Genomic DNA, 20,997 nt, shown 5'->3' with positions numbered 1-20,997 from the left:
AGAGTATTAAAACCATAACCCAGCCAGGTGTGGTGGTGCACACCTTTGACCCCCAACACTTAGGAGACAAAGGCAAAGAGGATATCTGTGAGTTCTAGGTCAAACTAGTCTACACAGCAAGCTCCAGGACAGCCCGGACTAGATAGAACAGTGGTTCACAACCTTTGACCCTTCATACTGTTCCTCATGTTGTGGTGACTCCCAACCATAAAATCATTTCCATTGCTACCCCATAACTAATTTTGCTACTGTTATGAATTATAATGTAAATATCAGTTTTCCTGTGGTCTCAGGTGGCCCCTGTGAAAAGGTTGTTCAACCCCTTCCAAGGGGCCACAGCCCACACATTGTGAGCCACTGACAATAGAGAGACCCTGTCTCAAAAACAAATAAACCAGCTGGGCAGTGGTAAAACATGCCTTTAATCCTAACACTTGGGAGGCAGAGGCAAGCAGATCTCTGTGAATTCAGGGTCATCCTGGCCTACAAAATGAGTGCCAGGACTGTTACACAGAGAAACCCTGTCTCAACAAACAAAACCACCATCACCTTAGGGATGGGAAAGAATAACTGCTATGGGAAACCCAAACACAGTGTCTACCAAATTGGGCAACGATGACCTAAGCCATAGATGGGGAAAGGGGTTTTGATGCCTGAATTCTGAAAATTCTCAAGTCAGTTTTTAGCCCCTAAGTTTTATGAGATGGTAGGAGAGTTGAGGAGATGAGTCCAGTCTCCTAGGGACAACTAGTAAAAATGAGGAGTTCTGACCACATGGTTTTTACTTAAAGTCAAACGAAGAAGCTACCTTTGGCTAAAGTTAGTTCTGTTTTCCTTTACCACTAAGCAGAAAGTTTGTCCTGGCTTTTAACACTGAGTGAAGCTTGCTGCTCTGCTTTCACTCTCCCTACCCCTGGAAAAGCTAAGAAAAAAAGATGTGCCCCTTTTCCAGGAGTAGAGGTGAAGCCATTTATGAAAGGAAGGGCAGAAACTGTACTGCAAGTGCTGCTGCCTTAGTATATGGATAGTGCAAGCAATTTTTAAAAGTTCAGAGAGTAAGATGATTTTGTGCTTTCAGACTGTATGATGGGAGGATGAACCTTGCCTCCTCGCTGTCATAGGGCAATATAAGGTTATCTAAGTGGTGGTGGGTAAGTAGAAAGTGCAAAGGATGTCTCAGAAAGAGAAATGGTGTTGTGTTTTTCACACTGCAGCTGGTTTTGGCACTGGTCTCAATAAACTTCCCATTGAATTCAATTATTGTTCACCCTCTTCTGCAGAGATTTGCCTAGCTAAAGGAGGATAGTAAAGGGACCAGATAACAGAAACCTGTAGTGAGCTTAACTCCTTTACATATGGTGATGCCAGGAGCACTAGAAGCCTTGGACCCATGACTTTCTGTTCCAACCTAGTTTCTGTTCCCCCATATAAACAGCACAGTAGGCCCTCCATGTGAGGATTGGACTTGAGGTGTGCAGACCAACAAACCTTACTATTTGTTGTTCAGAGCAGTCATATACCACACTGGTGACACTTCTTTCTGCCCATACATCTAGTACTTGTCTCTGTGAAAGGCCAACCATTGTGTTTTCTTCAGAGACCCCTCCACCGTCAACACATGCCAATGGGTACCACAAGAGAGACTCATCCTAGAAGTCGCCTCCCCATTCCATTCCATAGTATTCTTAGCTTCTTATCCTAAAGCCCATTCCAGACCAGAAACATGAGCCTGGCTTTGCATAGAGACTGGTATTTGTGTTTCCTATTGCTCTAGACCACAGCCTCTGGCCTCATTCTAGGGCTCTTGGCCTCACCATAGAAGGAGCAGAAACATTCCTTGAGCTGGACAGGCAGAAATGATGTAACAATGGTTTTCTGCACCTGTACCACCTGACATCACACCATGTTCTTCTCCAGTAGCAACTGGAAACATTCGTCCTCACAGCCAGGCCTGGGAGCGGCCATACCCCTTTGGCTTCCCCTCTGCACTTCCTTACAGTATAAGTAAGTACTAGATACTGCTAGGCCAAAAGTTGATTACAAGAATAAGTGATCGAGTGGGGACCAGGGTAGCTGAAGTCAGAAAAGGCAAGTGACTTGTCAGAGGAAAGTCTGGGACCGCATAGAGGCAAAGTACTTAATACAGGTAATCTAATCAAGCTTGTGAGCCAGGTGGGGGAGGGGTGCAGGTGCTTGAAGCGGACAGATCATCCCACCCCACCCCACCCCCACCCCGTAGTTCCAGTCCTCTCCTAAGAGGAAGGAAATAGCACAGAGATCACCAGCTGGTCTGGACAAAGCAATTTTTTCAAGTGCTGCAGTGGGGCTTCTACACAGGACTGGCAGAGATAGGCTGCCGGCGTCTCTGAACTCCATTTGCTGCTGGAGTTTTCCAGTTCTGCCTGGTCTGTTGCATAAACTCCTCGAGGACTACGTCCTCCGAGCTTGCAGAAGCAGCATAGGAGAACTGAGGGTTAGCAAACTCTTCCTGGGCTTTCTCCACATTCTTGATTCTAGAAAGGCACTCCCTTTCCTGCTTCTCAGCCCTCCCCCCACCTCCATGGATTGCTTGTTCCCCTTTTGAGTCTGTCTAGACAATGGTGTCCCGGGAGTGTTAAAAGGGAAACAACGGAGTGTAGGAAGGTCAGGTAGAGGGAAGGAATTATAAAAGGAAGACAGGAATGATGCAATGCACCCCAAATCAACAGCTTAAAATAGAGAAGGGGCAACCAGCCCAGTTTTGCCAGTGGGTATGGGATTATAAAGAAAACAGCAGAATGGGTTTTTGAAGGGAAAGAAGAGAATGGAAGGGATGAGGGGGAAGAACAATTCCAAGAAGATCACCAGCTGACAGGCAGGGAGACAGAAAACAGGGCTGTGGAAAGCACCAGGCTGTGACGTGAAGCTAGACCATGCTTCCGGTTCAGTCTTGAAAGCGACACTTAGAGGAAGCTTTTAAAAATTCCATCATAAAACAGCAGTCGGCAAGGGGGTGGGATAGGCTTCCAAGCCTCATACTGACTTACCTGGTAGCCACCTTGCAAGGATGGAGAAGGATGCGAAATGGCTCATATGTGGCTCTGCATTCCCGTGAGGAAATTTCTTTGCTCTTCTCCCTCCTTTTCTTTCTGGGTCTCCCCTCACCTATATGTCCCCTGAAAACCTAGACATCCTATCTACCCCTGCCCAGACCAACTGGAAATCTTCACTCCCCCACCCCCACACACACATAGGACACCATCAGGTTGACTCTAACTTTGTAGGATATCAGCTCCTTGTTCATTCCAGGTTGAAGACTTGATATTGTAGTGTCAATTTGGGGATGTTAGGAATATAATTGAATCTAGCTCTCCCAAATCCTTCCTGTGGTTTCCTATTGCCATGCCCTGTTACTTGTGTCTTTTCCCAAAAGATATCCCAGACTGTGATTACTTTTACCCAGTTGGGATGACATTTTTCTTCCTACAATTCCATTTGACTGTGTTACTGTCTGCTCAAGGGCCTTTTTTTATTGACTATAACTACTCTGCTTGATTTCCAGGAGCCAAAGCAATCTAGCCTCTCTTTTCTGCCCTAACTCCTAAACACCGAGAACACAGCCTAGGCAGAACCGCCTTCCTTTTTTGCTCCTCAGAATGCCATGTGGGTTTCCTACCTTCTAGCTTCTTCCCATGCCAAGTTTCCAGTCTGAAATGTTCCTTCCTTCTATTATTAATATCCAGATTTTACCCATTCTTCATAATATGGCCCGCATGCAACTAACGCTTAGCTGTTGGATTCCATTCACTTTCCCCTGTGTTCCTCATCCAGGCTGTATATTGACTGAAGGCAAAGACAGCCTTAAATTTCTTTGTATAATCTGATTGTGTTGCAGAGGAATGAACTTGTAATAAGTGCTCAATAAAAATAAGATACCAAAAGCTGTAAGAATCTTGGGGTAGTCTTTTGGTTGCTTTGGGGTGCAAATATAAAATATAAAATAATGCTCTTTGGATAATTTCTAAGGCTATTTCTAAAAATAATGACCTGTAGATAGTCGTTTGGTAAGGCATGGGGAAAACTGGGCAATTATGATTGTAAATGACGGACAAATGGCTTTGGTGAGAAACACATCTAGTGCTAATCTGAAGGCATAGAACCAAATGAATGGCATCAAAGAATTCTATCAATTCCAGTCATATAATTCTCATTTTATATCCTCCTTTTCTGCTATTTCTTATCTCCTAACCTTCTACTCAATTCTATCTTCTCTAGATAGTAGCTAATGTGGAGATCACATGTTTAGAGCCAGATGGCATATAATAGAATCCTATCTGCCTCATAATCACTCAAACTTGACCAAGTCCCTTGTCTTTAAGCCCCAGAGTTCTTCCCTCACCCCCCAGGGGAAAGCGCAAATGCAGTCCCCCACTAACAAAATTATGCAGTCGAGTTTCCCGCATTTGGGGAAATCGCAGGGATCAACACACCCCAAGTGCAATGGGTGAGCCTCACTCTGGGAAAACCACCTGTGTGATCACGGTATCTCCCCTGCCAGGTAAGTATAAGCCTCAGAGTTCATATGTGTAAGTCGAATACCATACCTGGCCAGGGTTGGGGATGGAAGGCCCCGAGTTCATCTTCTGCACCTCAGAAACAACAAAACCCTGACCACCTGGCCAGTGTACCTAAATAGTATTCTTAGGAAGGGAAGATGATAGATGTAACGCTTTCGTGAATTGTGTCTTGTTTTCATTTTCTATTATTAGTACATTTTGATTTCTCCATTTTGTGTCCTTGTATGGGTGTGGGGGTACAGGTGGCATGGTAAACAGGTGAAGGTCAGAGGACAATAAGATCTTCACCATGCAGATCCTGTGGTTTGAACTCAAGCAGTGAGCTAAAGAAGCGCCTTTACTTGTTGAGACATCACACCAGCCCCATTTGTATCATTTTAGTGACAGGGTCTTGCTGTACAGCCTAGGCAGGCCTCATACTTGTGATTCTCTTGCCTCAGTGCTGACCACTAAGTGTGCTAGGATTACAAGCAAGCACCCCTGTGACTCGTTTGGACTGTAAAAATCTTATATAACAAAGATTTTCTGTTCTCTGCATTTTCCTTTCTCATTACCTAAGATCTAAGCTTCCTATGGGTCCCATAGGTATTCATTTAGCTTGAGGCTGGCTCTGAGGCCTGTGAGTGTGCTGAACACTAGCTGAGGGGCATTTTAAAAGACAAATAGTCTCAAACAAAGATGAAACCTCAGAGCCATGCATATAGCATGTAGGATGGGTTAAGGGTAGAAAGTAGAGGCTGCAAATTACCTATGAGCTTACATTGTGCTAGAGGCCGGATTGGTGCTTGAGTTTGCCGTCCAGTGCCAGGCCCTGTTTCTGGTAGTAGGCAGCCAGGAGTGGAGTTACTGCCAAGGTCCGTGACTCTATACATATGCAGTAAGTTGTCATCGCATGTTTGTTTTTGTCTTTTCCAGACAAGGTTTCTCTGTGTAGCCCTGGCTGTCCTGGAACTTGCTCTATAGACCAGGCTGGCCTCAAACTCACAGACATCCACCTGCCTCTCCTTCCCGAGTGCTGGGATTAAAGGCATGTGCTGCCACCAGCCAGCAGTGATCACATGTTTTAATAGGCCTGTTTGGGGAAAAAACTAAGATAAATGTAAATGAGTAAGAAGTCCAGTTGCATTTTAGAACCTGTGGTCTAGGGGTTAGATGCAGAGCAATAAGACACTCACCTGCAATCTTGATTCTTTAGATGACCTTGTTGGTAGAGTTGTTGATAGAAACAGACAGAAATAGCTTCTCCATAGTGAACCTGAACCAGAAGAAGGTTGGAGGGAGGATACCCAGACCTAAATCTAGAATTTTCATTTCCTTAAAACTGTTGTCCCGACTCCCATGTCTGCCTACTCAAGTTAAGACATCAGTAAAAAGGGGGTATCAGAGGGGTTCTAATGTAAGGGATAGGATATAGGTGGGTATCACCAACCTCCCTGTCCATCCAGGAGTTGTTGGGGTTGAGCTGATGAGAAGAAGCTGCGAATGGTCTGTGCACGGGGACCAGGGTCTGGTTCTGGGGTGAAAACTGCACTTTCCGTGTAACCAGCTGCACAGAATGGCTGAGTAGAGGCCAAAGGATATGATCAAAATCTCATTCTAGAACCACAGACAACTCCATACTGCCCTTAAATCTCTGTGTTTACTTGGGGATGGAGGTGGGGAAAGGCCTCCCTCAGAGAATGCCTTGAATCCTTGGTGTTCTATAAACCAAGGGGTTGCAAACTGGCCCGCTGGCTAAATCTGTCCTGTTTTCTTGTTTATCTATGGCCTGCAATCTAGGAATGATGCCTGCAGTTGTAAATGGCTAAAATAAAGAAAAAGCCATAGTCTATGACAGATGTTATATAAAATCTAAGTGTCAGTGTCCAAGAATTCAGTTTTGTTCAAATGCAGCAAACATGTTTTCATTTTTTTGGTATCCATGACTACTCTAGCACCACAACAGCAGAGTTCTGCAGTTGCAACTAAGACATGGGAGCCCACAGACTATAAATATGCCTCATTTGGCTTTTCACATGTCTCCCAACCCATGTCCTAGAGTGAAGAAGGAACGTGAACTAGGAGGAAATCAGGACATCCAAGTTGGTGGCAATGGTGCTATGGTAACTAGGTCTGCTTCTGTCCTAAGAGCAGGGTCGGTGGTAGAGGCGTAAGGCAAGGATTTGAGGAACACCAAGAAATACCTCTTAGGGATTTTCTCATTCAGATTTTCTGCAAAGAAATTCTTCACTTCAAAGTCCACCCCACACAGCTGTAAAGAGTCAGGAACAAAGAAAAATGCATTTCCAATTCTATCTCTCCCTTCCTTGTGGGACCACATAAAAATGTCTTCATCCCTTAGCTCCATTTCTCTAATCTCGTCCATCTGTCTTTCTTCCTACACCTCATTGTAACTACATGTCTGTCTATCTGCTCTCTATCTGTTTGGAGCCAAAGCATTCCCCAGGTGCTTGTGAATTAAAGGTTTGGCCCCAGCTTATGTTTCTTTTCTTTTTAAGACAGGGTCTCATTGGGTATCCCTGGCTGACCTGGAAGCCACTGACCAGGTTGGCTTCAAATTCAACAGAGATCTGCCTACCTCTGCCTTCCAAGTGCTGGGATTAAAAATATGCACCACCACACCCAGCCTAGATGATGTTTTTGTTGGGAGGTGGTAAAAAAAAATTAAGAGTTGAAACCTCTTAAGAGAGATTGGGAAAGTTTGGTTATTACAGACATGCACTTCTTGGTTCCTCCCTGGACACTATGGGGTGACCAGACCTCTTCTGCCATAAGCTCCCACCATGATGTACTGTGTTGCCACAAATCCAGATCAACTGAGTTGCCATAGACCGAACTATGAGAGAAAAAAAGACAAAAAGTCTTCTTTTTAGGTTGACTATGTCATTGGTGGGTACGTAACTAGTTCACTGTCTTCCCTTGCCTTTCCTGAATTTTCAGGCCTAGGTGCAGTGTCACTGAATAGGGCAGGGTAGCAACCATCTAAGAAATCAAAAGGATCTCAGCAAAACAGGGAGACCTTTTCCTGTTCTTTTATCTCTTAGTCTCCTCTGGAAATTGCCCAAGACTTAAAGTCAGTACCTGGAGTGTGAAAGGCCCCAAGTTTGTGCAGAAGCTGTAAGGCTGTGAGGGGGCCCTGGGTGCTGCTTGATTCAGCTGGAGCCACTTGCTTGGCCTGTACATGGAGATCTTCGCATATGTCAGACCAATCACATCCAAGTCATCACAACCATAGTAAAAAGCACATGTTAACATGACAAACACTGCAGGCAAAGGAGGAAAAGAGGGACTTGTCAGAGCAGTGGTGAAGGAAATCCTAAATGGGGGATAGCAGGGCCCAGAGAGGACCCTGTTATAATCCAGAAAGCGTGGCCATTAAGAAAAGGATCAATATATTTGGTTGCAGGCAAATTTTAAATGTCTCTGTTAAAAGTTTCAAAAATTAAAAAAGGAAATCCAGAGTTAACATATTTGAAGCACATTTAATAGTTTAGCATCTGGAATATAAAGAACTCTGGGAGGCTGAGGAGATTGTTCAGTTGACAAAGAACTTGCTGCGAAAGCATAAGTACTTGCGTTTGATCCCATGTAAAAAGGTGGGGCGTGGTGGTGGTACATGCTTCCAATTCCAGCTCTGCTAGGTGGAGAGAGGTGGGGAGCCCTGAGGCTCAGTGGCCAGCCAGCCTAGTCTAACCAGTGAACCCCAGGACAGTGAGAGATCCCGTCTCAGAAAACACGGTAGACGGTGCCTCTTGAGGAATGACACCCAAGGTTGGCCACTGGTCCCCACATATACCTGTTCACATGTGAATAAAATAACTGTTACAAATCAATAAAAAATGCCATTCTCAAAGTTTGCAAAGAGTGAGGATGTATTGTATTCTTAGTAGAAGCACAAGTGGAATGACTGGCCAATGATTTGTGTAGTCTCAGTAGTAATCAGATGCACTCAAATTAAAGCCACAGTGGGAAAACATTTCACACAGATCAAACTGTCAAAAATATTAAAGCCAGACAACACTAAGTGTTCATAAGGATGTAGCCCAATTGGAGTTCAAATGAACAATTGGTGGGAACTACATTAATATAACCACTTTGGAAAACTGGTGCTGTCTAGTAAAATTGAATCTTTTCTCATCTTCACTTATGAATGGGGCTAAGGCCCTTATTAGAGAAGACTTATGTAGCATCCATCTTTTTTTTCTGTTTCTTCTGCCACCTAAGGATACAGCATTCCTCCCCTCTGGAGGGCCCAGCAATAAGGCACAATTTTAGATGCAAAGAGAAGCTTTTTACCAGAGAATTGAACATGCTAATCATTTGAACTTGGATTTGCCAGGCTACTGAATGGTAAGAAGATGGATTTCTTTTCCTTATATATCACCCAGTCTTGGGTATTATGGTATATCAGCATTAATGGACTAAGAAATATATTAGCATGATTAAATCTCAAAAAATAAATACCAACAGTGTGTAAAAAAAAACTTCTAGCAACAGAACTAAATGCATGGTCCATCACCATTTATATAAAGCTTAAAACTGTATGTAACAATACAAAATTGGTTGTAGATACATAAATGTAAATTATAAGTGTACAAGCATCATGGAACAAATAAAGAGTAAACCTAGGAGAGTGGACACCTGCGTAGGAGAAAAGAGACGGGTGAGGGAGAGAGACTCAAAGGACACAGGAAGCCTCAGGTTCTATAGTTCTTTTCAAAGCTAGGTAGTAGCTATAATCTTTATGCCTGAAATGTTTAATAGTTCAAAGGAGTTAACGAGATTTAGGGTCGGGTACCAGCAAGCTAGCACAATGGATAATCCCCACAAGCTGGATGACTTCACTTTAATCCCTGGGACCCACAAAAAGCTGGAATTGGTGGCTTGCATCTGTAATCCCTGCATTCATAAGGCGAGATGGGAGCAGAGGCAGGAGATTCATGGGTCAGCTAGACAGAGTAGCAGAACAAGAGAGACCTCAAGCGGAAAGGAGAGAACTGACACTCCTAAGCTCTTCTCTGACCTCTGCACACACCCCATCACATCTGCATTGACATACCTGTATTATATGCATGTGTGCCCATACAAACATGTAATAATAACAACAAAATTTCAAAAATATTTTGGGTCAGGATACCTGGACTTTAATAGGACTTATAAAATTCCCTTGGCTTCTCTGAACCTGTTAGTATGATTGTCAAAAATAGGACTGGAGTTGAGGAGATGGCTCAGCGGGTAGCAGTGCTAGCTCTACAACCACAAGGACTGAGTTACATACAATCTCCAGAACCCACATAAAAAGCTGGACATGGCTGCATATGCTTGTAATCCCAGCATTTGTGGGAAGAGACAATTGGATCCCAGAAGGTCACTGGCCATCATGCCTTTCCAACATGCTGGGCTCAGTTCAGTGAAAGACCCCATCTCAAATGCATAAGTTCTAGAGGATGCCACCTGGAGGTCTCCTGTGGCCTCAGTGGATGAACAGGCCTGCACACATGTACACTCGCATGCACTACCGCCACATTCACACAGCACATACATACATACCCTCAATACACACATGGTCCTGCACTGTGAGCCATAACTCTATTATGGAGACTTCACAAAAATCTTTAAGTAAAGAAAAAGTTAGGTAATGGATCAGGATTCCCCTCCTTCTACTTATTTATTTATGCATTTGTTTATCTTGACTCAGGGTATCCTGTAGCCTGAGGTAGTCTTGAACTTCTGAACATGTGCCACCATGTCTGGTTTCTGCAGTGCTGAGGATTGAACCCAGGACTTCATGCATGCGAGACAAACGCTCTGTCAACTAAGCCACATCCCCAGTCAAGTTCAGAACTTCAGGCCATAACTCATGAGGGTCTAGACTCTAGAGCCTAGTCTCATGTGTACCAAAGTTCACTCAGAGGATGGCTATGAGGAGTTAATGTATAAAAAATCCCTTTGATGCTTAATGTGGCATTTAGATGTAATCTTAGCACCTGGGAGGTGGAGGCAGGAGGATCAGGACTTCATGACTAACTTTAGCTCCGAAATGATGAGGCCAGAATGAGCTGCGTAAGACCCCGTTTTTAACAAAGAAAGAAAAATAATTTTATTTGGAAGCATCCATAGATATGAATGATTGGTAATGATGATGATGATAATGGTGATAGAAGTCTTAGCAAAAGATGGAACAGGTACAAGTGAACTCATACTTTGCAGCTGTTATCTAAGATTAGGGGTAGACAGAAAGCCTCTGAACTGTACTAATGGGGTGTGGGACGGGGTAGGCAAGTGTACTCCAAAACTAAAGTGACAGGAAAGGTGAACAGAGATGGGTAACTTTAAGTCTATCTGGAGTCTTTACACAGAGAACTGCCAACAGCCATGCGTGAATAGAAAACAACTTATTATATATGTTGTACATGGTCCATAACTGCTGCACACACCAAAACAAAACCAGACTAAAGTAGGAGGGGAATGGTTAGGAAGGAGGAGATCTTCGGGAATGGGGGATGAATATGATGACGATATACAAAATATGTAAGAAAGAGTCCTAAGTGCTGGCTCAAACTCACAGAGCACTATCTGCCTCTGCCACCAAGCCAGATCCCCAGCCCTGCAATCCAACCCTTTCCATCTCTATGGCTTCTCAGTCTCTTGCTATCTTTCCTCACTCCTCTGTAGTCAGCAGAGGAGAGAGATGATGCTGAACTGCTGAGCTCAAATCAGAGCTTAGGCCGCACTCACTGACTTTGCTTTTTCCATGGCCCGAGTTAGGCACCCATAGCAAGGTGCTCCAAGAACAGTTCATCAGGTTGACAACCTCTCCACAAAGGTTACTAGACCCTTTCCTGACTCGTTCCTTATCTCTTTCATTTGGCCCTGCCCTTGCCTTCTTCAGACTTTTGGTGGTAGTACAGTGATTATAGGGATCAAGCCTATGACCTTTTTGAGGCAGGGTCTCACTATGTAGTCCTAGCTGTCATGGAACTCACTTTGTAGACGGGGCTGGCCTCAAACTCACAGGATCTCATACATGCTAGGCAAGCACCCCACCACTTAGCTTTCTTTTTACATTTTATTTTTAGACAAACTCTCATTAAATTGCCCATTCTTGAACTTGTTTGTGATCATCCTGCCTTGAGCAACACAACCACCCTCAGTTACTGGGATTACAGGCCTACCTTATCAAATCTGGTAGCTCGCTTTTACTTTCTTTTAAAAATCAATGTCTTCTCTAAATGGATCCATTTTTTTGTCTTAATTGTATGAAGCATAGACATACAAACTTGTGAGTATTAGAAAGTAGAATCGAAAAGAGAATCCAAAGCTCTCCCACAACGTCATATTCCAGAGAGAACGGCCATGTTATCTATCTTCTGTGATCTGTTGCCAATTGTTTTGTTTCTGTAACCGAACACAAAGTAATCTCGGGTACTTATAACTTGTCTCTCATTTCATTTTTGAAATGAAACTTTTTTAAATTTCATGACCACTGTACCTTCGCATGCATTTGTGAGAGAGGCCAAGTAAAGTGGTGTTAGACAGTAATACTGTCGCATGCCCACACCTTTTGTCTCACTCGCCGCTAGCACTCAATGGCATAGAATAAGATACTTTCCATTAAAACACACACCTCTGATGAAAAGGACATAAGAAAATACGGTGGAAGTGAGATGATGCTCAGAAAGTGACCAAACATAGAACTGGGGGTAAACTTCAGAAATCTGTGTGATTTAAATGAACAATAATATAAAAGTCTGCTAAAGAAACATAAAAGAAATTCAAAGGAAAGGAAAAAAAATCTATCTAATTTCTGAGTAAACGAGCATTTTGGGGGAGGTAAGTTCTGATACATAGCTCCATTGGCCTGAAAGTTGCTATGCGTGCTAGCCTGGCCTTGAACTTGTACTTTGCTTCCTGACTCAGCCTCTTAGATACTGGGATAGATGGAGGCCATCATGCCAAGTACCATGCAATTTTTACAAGTAAATATTTCCTTCCCTATGATATTCTGGGCATTTTTAGGAATGTGTCAGGGGCGGGGTATTTAGATGTTAGAAACAGAGTATTTGTTACTTATAAATAAGTTAGTTAACTCGTGGCTATCCTGCAAAGTTTCTCTGATATTTGAAACTTGCCAGAATGCTTATTCATGGTGCTTAATCTGGGAGATGAAGGAGCGTTTATTCCTCAACATCTAAGGGCTGTTTCTAGACTAGTCATTATCAACTGATTCAATCTTTTTTCCAGTTGAACCCAATTTTCAGTCCAGTTGGATCACAGTGGGGTTAATCCATAGTGCAAATTAAAAGGGGAAAATGCAGTGGAAAATATTTCTGTGCAATCTTGAATTAGAGTTCTGCTGCCAGAGTGCTGTCTCCTGCTGTTACTGCCTGTGGTTGTTATTCCTTTGGAATTTTTGTTAAAGGAATGTTTAGGCAGTCTGTCTCTCTGTCTCTCTCTGTCTCTGTCTCCACACATATGGACACACACACACACACACAAAAAAAAACAAAGGAAAAACTCAGTGGAATGACATATATCACAGCTTACAAAATGGAAGCCCAAGGGACACTTAGGGTATAAAATAGAAATAAATAAATAAATAAATAAATAAATAAATAAATGGAATAGTTAAAGACCTATACAGGTCTTTAAAAATCACTTAATGAGTTCAAGACATTTATGTAAAAATATGGGCTTTTCTGTGTGTTGGTTCACTCCATAGGCGTCTAAGCTTAAATGGAAACCAATAGTCGTGCAGGACTGCCATACCAATAATGGGAAAAAACAGAAATTTTGTAAAGACATTATTTTAACTTCAACACATATTTGTTTTGTGTAATTTTGAAGAGCATAATTTTATTTGTTCTCTAGAAGCATAGTTATTTTGAATACTCTTTGGGGGAAAAATGAATAATCTTTTGAGATTTGGGTCCTATGAAGTGCTTACCGTGAGCTCCACTTCCAGTTCTTTTTACAACCAAAAGAATGTGTGGCCATGTTATGCCCTGCTTCAAAACACTCACAGTTCCCGTCACTTTCCGGTTTCTCTGGCCTAGGCCTCTCATTCATGTCGTCTATCTCGCATGTGTGGCATTTCTGCACAGGAGCTGGTTCTCCTGCAGCTTACAAAAACCAATAAGGACTTCTATTTACTCTTTCAACTTTTTAAATACTCGGGGTCAACAAGGATTGCTCCATCTTCAGAGAGAGGGGGAGGTGGCATCCTGATCAGAAAACCTTTGAGTATGAATTCGACAGGGGTTGATTCCTGGAAAGATGCTTCCCTTCCTACCCTTCAATTGGCCTCATTGTTCTGTGTGGTCATGCTTGGCCTGTCTTTTATTTCCTGGCTCCCACTCCCTTCACAGGCTCTTTCCCCCTTGGGACTCACTAACCAATGGGCTCCATCATGTCCAAATCATCCATGAAGCCTCATTTCCCCAGTACAGGGAAAGCTGGTGTGGAACAACTTGCTGGGTCAGTCTCAGTTATCTTTGAATGAATAGTCCCGAAGGCCAGAGCTCAGCCCGCCGAGACCTTGAGGGATGTGTCCGCTTGTCCCCTTTCCACTTTCATTTGCTCGGCTGTACCAGGTTCTCTTACCTTCCCACTGGAGCTAGTCTCCTTAAACACTCTATGGGGTGCAAATCAGAAAGAGGAAGGGAGTTGGCAGATTAGGAAAGAGGAGAGAAAAGAAAGGGAAGTTTGGGGAACAGAAAAAGATTCCTAGGATTAGAAGAGGCTCCAAGAGCATGAGATAGAGCAGAGCAAAGGTAGGAAGAACTGGGGCGGGGGCAAAGCTATGAACTCTTCCATCCCAAAGGCAAACACTCAGGTTTGGATAAGGAACAATTCAGAGATTCAGAGCATTAGAAGGAATTCTTACGTGGACATGTTGGCCAAGGAATTTATGTCAACTCTTTCCTGAGACAGGGAAAGGAGGAAAGCTCAGTTACTTAACCCCTACTTTCCTCGTCACACTCCAGTATCCCATAGAAATGTCCCTAGTATACTAGACACTTAAATACCAGACCAGCACCCAGCACCCAGTGCTTCCTGTTCTTCCCCCTTCCTATGACACCTCTTCAGTTACACATTTGGCCAACTGGACAAGGGGAAAACACCTCCCTCCCTATTTGTTATAAGCCAATCTCTGTCTCTGTCTGTCTGTCTGTCTGTCTGTCTGTCTGTCTGTCTGTCTCTCTCTCTCTCTGTGTATACACATGCATGCATGTATGCATATGTGTGAAAGTCTAAAGGACATCCAGTGTCTTTCTTGGTTGCTCCCTGTCTTATTTATCCCACTTGATCCCACTTTGTCTCTTAAACCATGGTTTGGGGGCTGCACAATACTGAACTTCAGCTGGCGCACAGTCGTTGGCGAGACATGTTTGTTAACTAAATGAATGAACAAGTGACTGGATTATGTCTCTGTTTGTCCCTGGAATGGACTTGACGCTGAATTAGGATGTTTTTGACCTTCAACTAAGATAAGGAAGAAAGGGGAAAAGGAGGAGGAGGAAAAGTGTAGGGGAGAAGGGGTTGCTGCGCTCAATTTCTTGCTGTTGGTGGCAGAAGCCTCCGTGGAGATGAAAAGTCCTCCTTGCCCTTACTTATCTTCCCTCTTATTACTTTCCTCAAAATTTCCCACCCTAGTTCCACCCATCTCTTCAGGTTCTAGGGAACCTAGAGAGGGAAATGTCTTTCTGGTGCTTTCCTTCAGTACATACCAGTCCTGGTCAGAGGGATGAGTTGAGGGTGGTGCATTCTAGAAGTCTCTTACATCAATCATCCATTGCTTGCATCAGGAAAGATGTCCCTCTTCTCCCCCTAAAGGAGACGCTAAAAGCAAGGACGGTAGGTCTAGCAGGCTAGAAGTAGGGAGATTTAGAGCTGGAGTTCACATGAGCCTTCAGCTCTGGTTGCTAAGCTGGCCTCCCAGCCTCTTATATCTGCAGTCCTCTGAACGTGTAGATTGGTGGGAGTCAGAGAACAAGAATAGGGTTGAGGTGGGTGGCATGAAACACTGCTATAATTAGCTTAGGGGCCAAGAGTTTGGAAAACAGATTAGTGAGCACAGATTAGTGGCTATGAAATCAGCCGGCTGTTACTGAGGAGGTAGGGGATTCTGATGATGGTACTGATTAAAAAAAAAAAGAAGTAAAAAGGAGGGCATGACTGTTCCTTTGTATGGTGGAGGAGAAGGTTTGTTGTAGATAAGAGGCACCTGGAATGGTCCGGAGTAACAATGACCCTGAGCCAGGCCATGTAAGGGAGACCAAGAGACCAAGAGGCCAAAAGGGCAAAAAAGGTAAAAGGAGTAAAAAGGATCACGTAGCCCAAATGGCTGGATTATATTAAGAGCCACTCGGGGGGAATAGAACCCCAGACCCTGGGCTGCTGAGTTCAGGGTAGGGGGTGGGTACGCCAACCAGCCAACCACACCCTGTAACAGGTAGGGACTGAGGGATACTGGGAGAACGTGGGGACCGGGTCCGCTTTGATATGTAAACAGGCACCTCAGCCATTTGTCAGGGATTTGAGACCTATCAGTTACAGGCAGTGCATTTAAGAAGGGAATTTGTGGGCTTTGGACTTGTAAAGCCTTCCACACGAGGGCTGGGATCAAAGACAAGTTGGAATTCTTAAAGGTAAAGGTGTAAAAGCAGGAGGGCTCATGGTGTGGACCTTGGTCTGTCTGAGCAGCCTGTGCCACATTCCAGCCCCTGTATCTTTCACCATCCGTTGTAGGCCACATGAAAACCCAGAGGGTGGGAACGAGTCCCACTTGGGACCTTGGGCTCTTGAAGCCTGATTACGATGAGAAACCCCAATTATCCTAACTCCGGTGTAGGAGAGGAATCAGTCTCCTGTAGGCGGTAGAGCAGGAGCAGAGATCCTTGAATTTCCTTTTTCTGAGAGGAAGGCACAGCGTTCCTGGCCTGGGGGCAGGTTCTCTGCTAGAGCAGCAGAGCGTTACACTTCAGGGAACAGGCAGCTGACTTCTGGATGACCCAGACCTAGAGGAACTTGCCCACCTCCCACTGCCAGCTCTTGAGTCTTTCCAATCCCTGAAACTAGGTCCATGCTCTAAGCAGCCTGCCTCAGCTTGTGTGACCACTCATGGAATTAGAGCTATTTCTGTCCCTGCAGCCACCATAACAGTAGCAACAAAGTTCTCTCTAGTTCTTGTTTTTCTCCTAGGGCCTGGGCCCCACCTCTGTGCGCATGAAGCGTGTAGAAGCAGAAACTCCAAGGTCTGAGGATCCAGGACTCTGGTCAGCCTTCTCCTCCCCTTAGACCTAGCTGGCCTTTACTTATATACACAGTCTTCAACCCTTGAGATAGGCTCTCTAGGTCTCAGAGGATAGCTATGGCTGTGGCTTAGAAGGCTGGCTGAATTAGGCCCTTTCTCACCTACGGCTCTATGTAGGGTAGAGATAGAAGTATCAAGATTACCATATGGCTGGGTGTGGTGGCACATGCCTCTAATCCCATGGCAGGGTGTAGTGGCATATGCCTCTAATCCCGACACCTCAGGAGGGAGAGGTGAGGTGGATCTCTGTGAATTCCAGGCCAGCCAAGGCTACACAGAGAGACCCTGTCTCAAAAATGAACATGTGAATGAAAGAAACTAATGATAGAGAAATAGCTTAGAACTCAAAACCAAGGGCTACATGTATGGAACAGAATATCCGTGTGAAAAAAGTCCCAGAAATACACATGGTAGAAAAGGCGAGTGCTATCTTAATGACCCATAGGAAGTCACAACTCTTGTAGCCCCGTACCATCCAGTTTCCAGTTCTCTGGTTCACTTACTTCCTTGATTGGAAATGTTCTTTCTTAATAAGCAGTCTCTGTTACCGCCACAGTCCAGATGTCCCTGGTCCAATTCCTATAGGTCACAGGGATCTGGAAATACAGCAGGTGCCCTGCAGATTCCAGTTTCTGCCTCTAACACCTAGATAGAATGCCTGTATTCCTTTGCACAGTTGAGTGAGTCAGCCGGGCCCTTCCGTGACCAGCATGCTCCTCAGGGCCGACTCAGTTAATTGCTCTGTGTCTTTCACAGGCATTTCCAGGCAGTTAGAGAAGCTCGAATTCTGCTGGGACTGTAATGAGACAGAAACCAAGCTTTGGCATGTGGGAAAAAGCCTGAAACTTGCTAAGGATAGTGCCTATGGGGAAGGTGAAAAAACCAGAAGCAATCTGTTTTTGGCCTACGTTTCATCAGACCCACACTCAAAGACCCACTCCTCCTTTTAGGGGCTTATCCCCTCTCTGAAATCAGGTTCTGATCCGCTCAGTGGGAAGAAAGGAGACCTGGGCGGTCTTTAACTCATTATTATCGAACTTAAATCTTTATCTCTTTTTCTGATATTTGCAACGTGGGGCTGGGATATAATTTGTAGATGGTAAAATGCACAATTGTTTTTGAGACAAGGTCTCACTGTGTAGCTTGGGTTAGCCTGGAACTCACAACTCATTGAGATTGCAGGCATATGCCCCCGTGCCTAGAATAATGCATAAATCTTGAATGCACTTCAGTGAATCTTTGCTTACTATGATGGACTGAATACTGACACCCCATGTATCAGGCTATAATTATTAAAGCATATAGATATTACCTTACATGGTGAAAGGGATTTTGTAGATGTAATTGGAATTCTTTGTTTGCTTGCTTGTTTGTTTGTTTGATTGATTTTTGAGACAAGGTTTCTCTGTGTAGTCCTGGCTGTTCTGAAACACACTCTGTATACCATGCTGGCCTCGAACTCACTGAGATCTGCCTGCCTTTGTTTCCCAAGTGTGTGATTAGATTCTTTTTATTTTTAATAATTTATTTATGTGTATTTTATGTCTATTGAGGTTTTGCCTGCATATATGTCTGTGTGAGGGTGTCAGATCCCCTGGAATAGGAATTATAGACAGGTGTGAGCTACCATGTGGGTGCCGGGAATTGAACCTGGGTCCTCTACAAGAGCAGCCAGTGCTCTTAACCACTGAACCACCTCTCCGGCCCCATGATTAGGATTCTTAAAATAGAGAGATTATTCTGGGTTATCTGAGTTGGTCCAAAGGGAATCAGTCACTAGTCTTATAACGAAAGAGAAGCAAGCTGTATGTGTGTGCACCTTTAATCCTGGCATTTGGGAGGCAGAAGCAAATTGATCTCTGCGAGTTCAAGGCCAGCCTGCTTACATAGTGAGTGCCAGACCAGCCAGGGCTACACAATGAGAGCCTGCCTAAAAAGAAGACGAAAACTAGGTTTGACTGAAGAGACAGGCCATATGAAGGCGGAAGTAAGATGCTATCACTGCTGGCTTTGAAGACAGAGGAAGAAGCCAGTGCTGCAAGCTGCAAAGGCAAGGAAATGGATTCTCCCCACAGACTCCCAGGTTGCCAGGTGACTCTCGCAGTTTAAGTAAAGCCCTGCTGACACTTTAGTTTTTAGCTCACTGATGCTGATTTCAGACTTCTGACCTCCGGGGTTGTAGAGAACTATTGTGTATTGCCTTGAGAAAAGTCTGTGATAATTAGTTATAATATCTGTGGGAAACTCATACCCTGTGTACACCCACATCCCTCGAAAAGTCCCTTGTTCCCCTTTCCCATTAGGAATGTCCCAAAGAGAACTATCGCCATCTTTTCAGTTGACATGGAGGATCTGTGTTTTCCAAGGATGCAAGGGTAAGAAGGCGAAGGAATACATCTGATAGTCTGTTGGGAGCAATATTTTCACGTCCTTATCCACTGCCACTCTGTATCCCTCAATGATATCTGAGCTAGACCGTCCAGTTATGATGTGGTACTAGTACCTCTGTGTGAGGAAGGGGTGGCGTATTCAGTAAGGATTGTAGCACACAGTATTGCTCACCAACTCAGCAGCCCTCTCCCCATCTTTGTAGACAGAGTCACCCTTTACAGAGGTGTCTACCCTCCTCCGGTGCCTCTCTCAACAAATGAGTTAGGGTTGTTTCATCTCTTTGATAGTCACTGGGTTTTCTAGGCATGATGAAATTCAGGCCACTGAGATGTGAGAGGAAATATGCTGGGGAGGTTCTGAAAAAGGTTTCCCGAGTGATAAATATAAATGCACAGGAAGAGAGGCCTTCCTCTCTTCTCATTGAATAGTGCCAAGTTTGGGTGCAATGCCCGAGCTGCCACAGTCCCCGTGTGACCATGAGCATTCCTAACAACATGCTGAGGGCTGCAGATCAGAAGGGCGGAAAGAATCTAGATCGGTATGACATTACTGAACTGCTGAATCTGCTCCTGCACTTAAATGCAAGCTAATATATATTTCTTCTTTTAAAGTTAGCTGAAATTTTCAGTTATTGCAATGGAAAGGAAATCAACAGATTTTAAAATAGTTTATTGGCATGTGTTAATTATACATAATAAGTTTCATGATGACAGCTCCAGACATGAACATAATACATTTTAACTGTGTTCACCCTCAGTAGTCTTTCTTGCTCCTCCCCCTTCTTCCCAACCAGTCCCCTTTTGTTCTCATGTCTGTTTTCTCTCAGTGAGACTGGGATTTACAGGAGCACGGGTTAGACTTGGTTTATAGGAGCAAGAGCACTTTACCAGTAGTAACACCACTGAAGAAAACAGTCTCTCCCTCTAGTACCATCAACCATCAACCTTTAGCTACACATAAATCCTCAGGGAGGGGGTGGAGCCTCATGAACTCCTCCCCTTCCATAACGTGTGTGTGTGTGTGTGTGTGTGTGTGTGAGAGAGAGAGAGAGAGAGAGAAAGATAGAGAGAGAGAGAGAGAGAGAGAGAGAGACAGAGAGAGCCCAATTCTGTTTAGATCTTGTACAGTAATTCTAGCTGCAGTAAGTCCAGGACTGTAGCAGTCATGCCAGACCAGGAACTCAGTGTTCCATACTGCTCCCCCACCTTTCTCTGGCTCTTACATTCTTTCCAAATCAACAGATTTGAGTGGGATGTGAACAAGGGCATTGGCTCAGTGGGGGAGGATGGAAAGGTGATGATGGACCAGCTACTAGGAACTACCTACATGACTACATTTAGAAAGACCAGAAAGGCACACTAAGCTGGGTGTGGTGTCACATGCCTGTGATCCTAGTACTTTGGAGGAGGCTGGCCTAGGAGGACTGTTGAGTTCAAGACCAGCCTGGGCTATTTAGTGAGTTATAGGCCAACCTGGAATACAGGATAAGATCCCTTTTTTAAAAAAAAGCTTGACCCCCCACACAAACACACATTTTAAAGGCACACTACAGAGAAGATATATGAGCAAAGCTAACTTGAGTGTGATTGTATGGAGCCAGTCACTTGCAGGTGATTTTATCGATAAGTTTGGGTCATCCAGGGTTTCAGTTACTGCTTCTCGCCATCAAGGCTTAACTTTCAGAAGGTGACCTCACTTCCCTTCATCAGGAAAACACTCTGACTATAACCTCAA

General features: G+C 44.2%; 1 non-coding gene and 1 pseudogene across 1 annotated transcript; both read right to left on the bottom strand.

Moving 5' to 3' along the window:
- Positions 1–2,329: 2,329 nt before the first annotated feature.
- LOC121443297 lies at positions 2,330–14,450 on the bottom strand (annotated as a pseudogene).
- Positions 4,383–4,545, bottom strand: LOC121443325. Its single transcript, XR_005973650.1, has one exon. It is a non-coding gene; the product is annotated as a U1 spliceosomal RNA (small nuclear RNA).
- Positions 14,451–20,997: the final 6,547 nt, after the last annotated feature.

The sequence above is a fragment of the Microtus oregoni genome, unplaced genomic scaffold (genome assembly GCF_018167655.1).
Source record: "Microtus oregoni isolate MIOR12 unplaced genomic scaffold, Mior012 000104F_ref0000108, whole genome shotgun sequence".
Taxonomy (NCBI): Eukaryota; Metazoa; Chordata; class Mammalia; order Rodentia; family Cricetidae; genus Microtus; species Microtus oregoni.
This window is presented reverse-complemented; position numbering and strand designations above follow the sequence as displayed.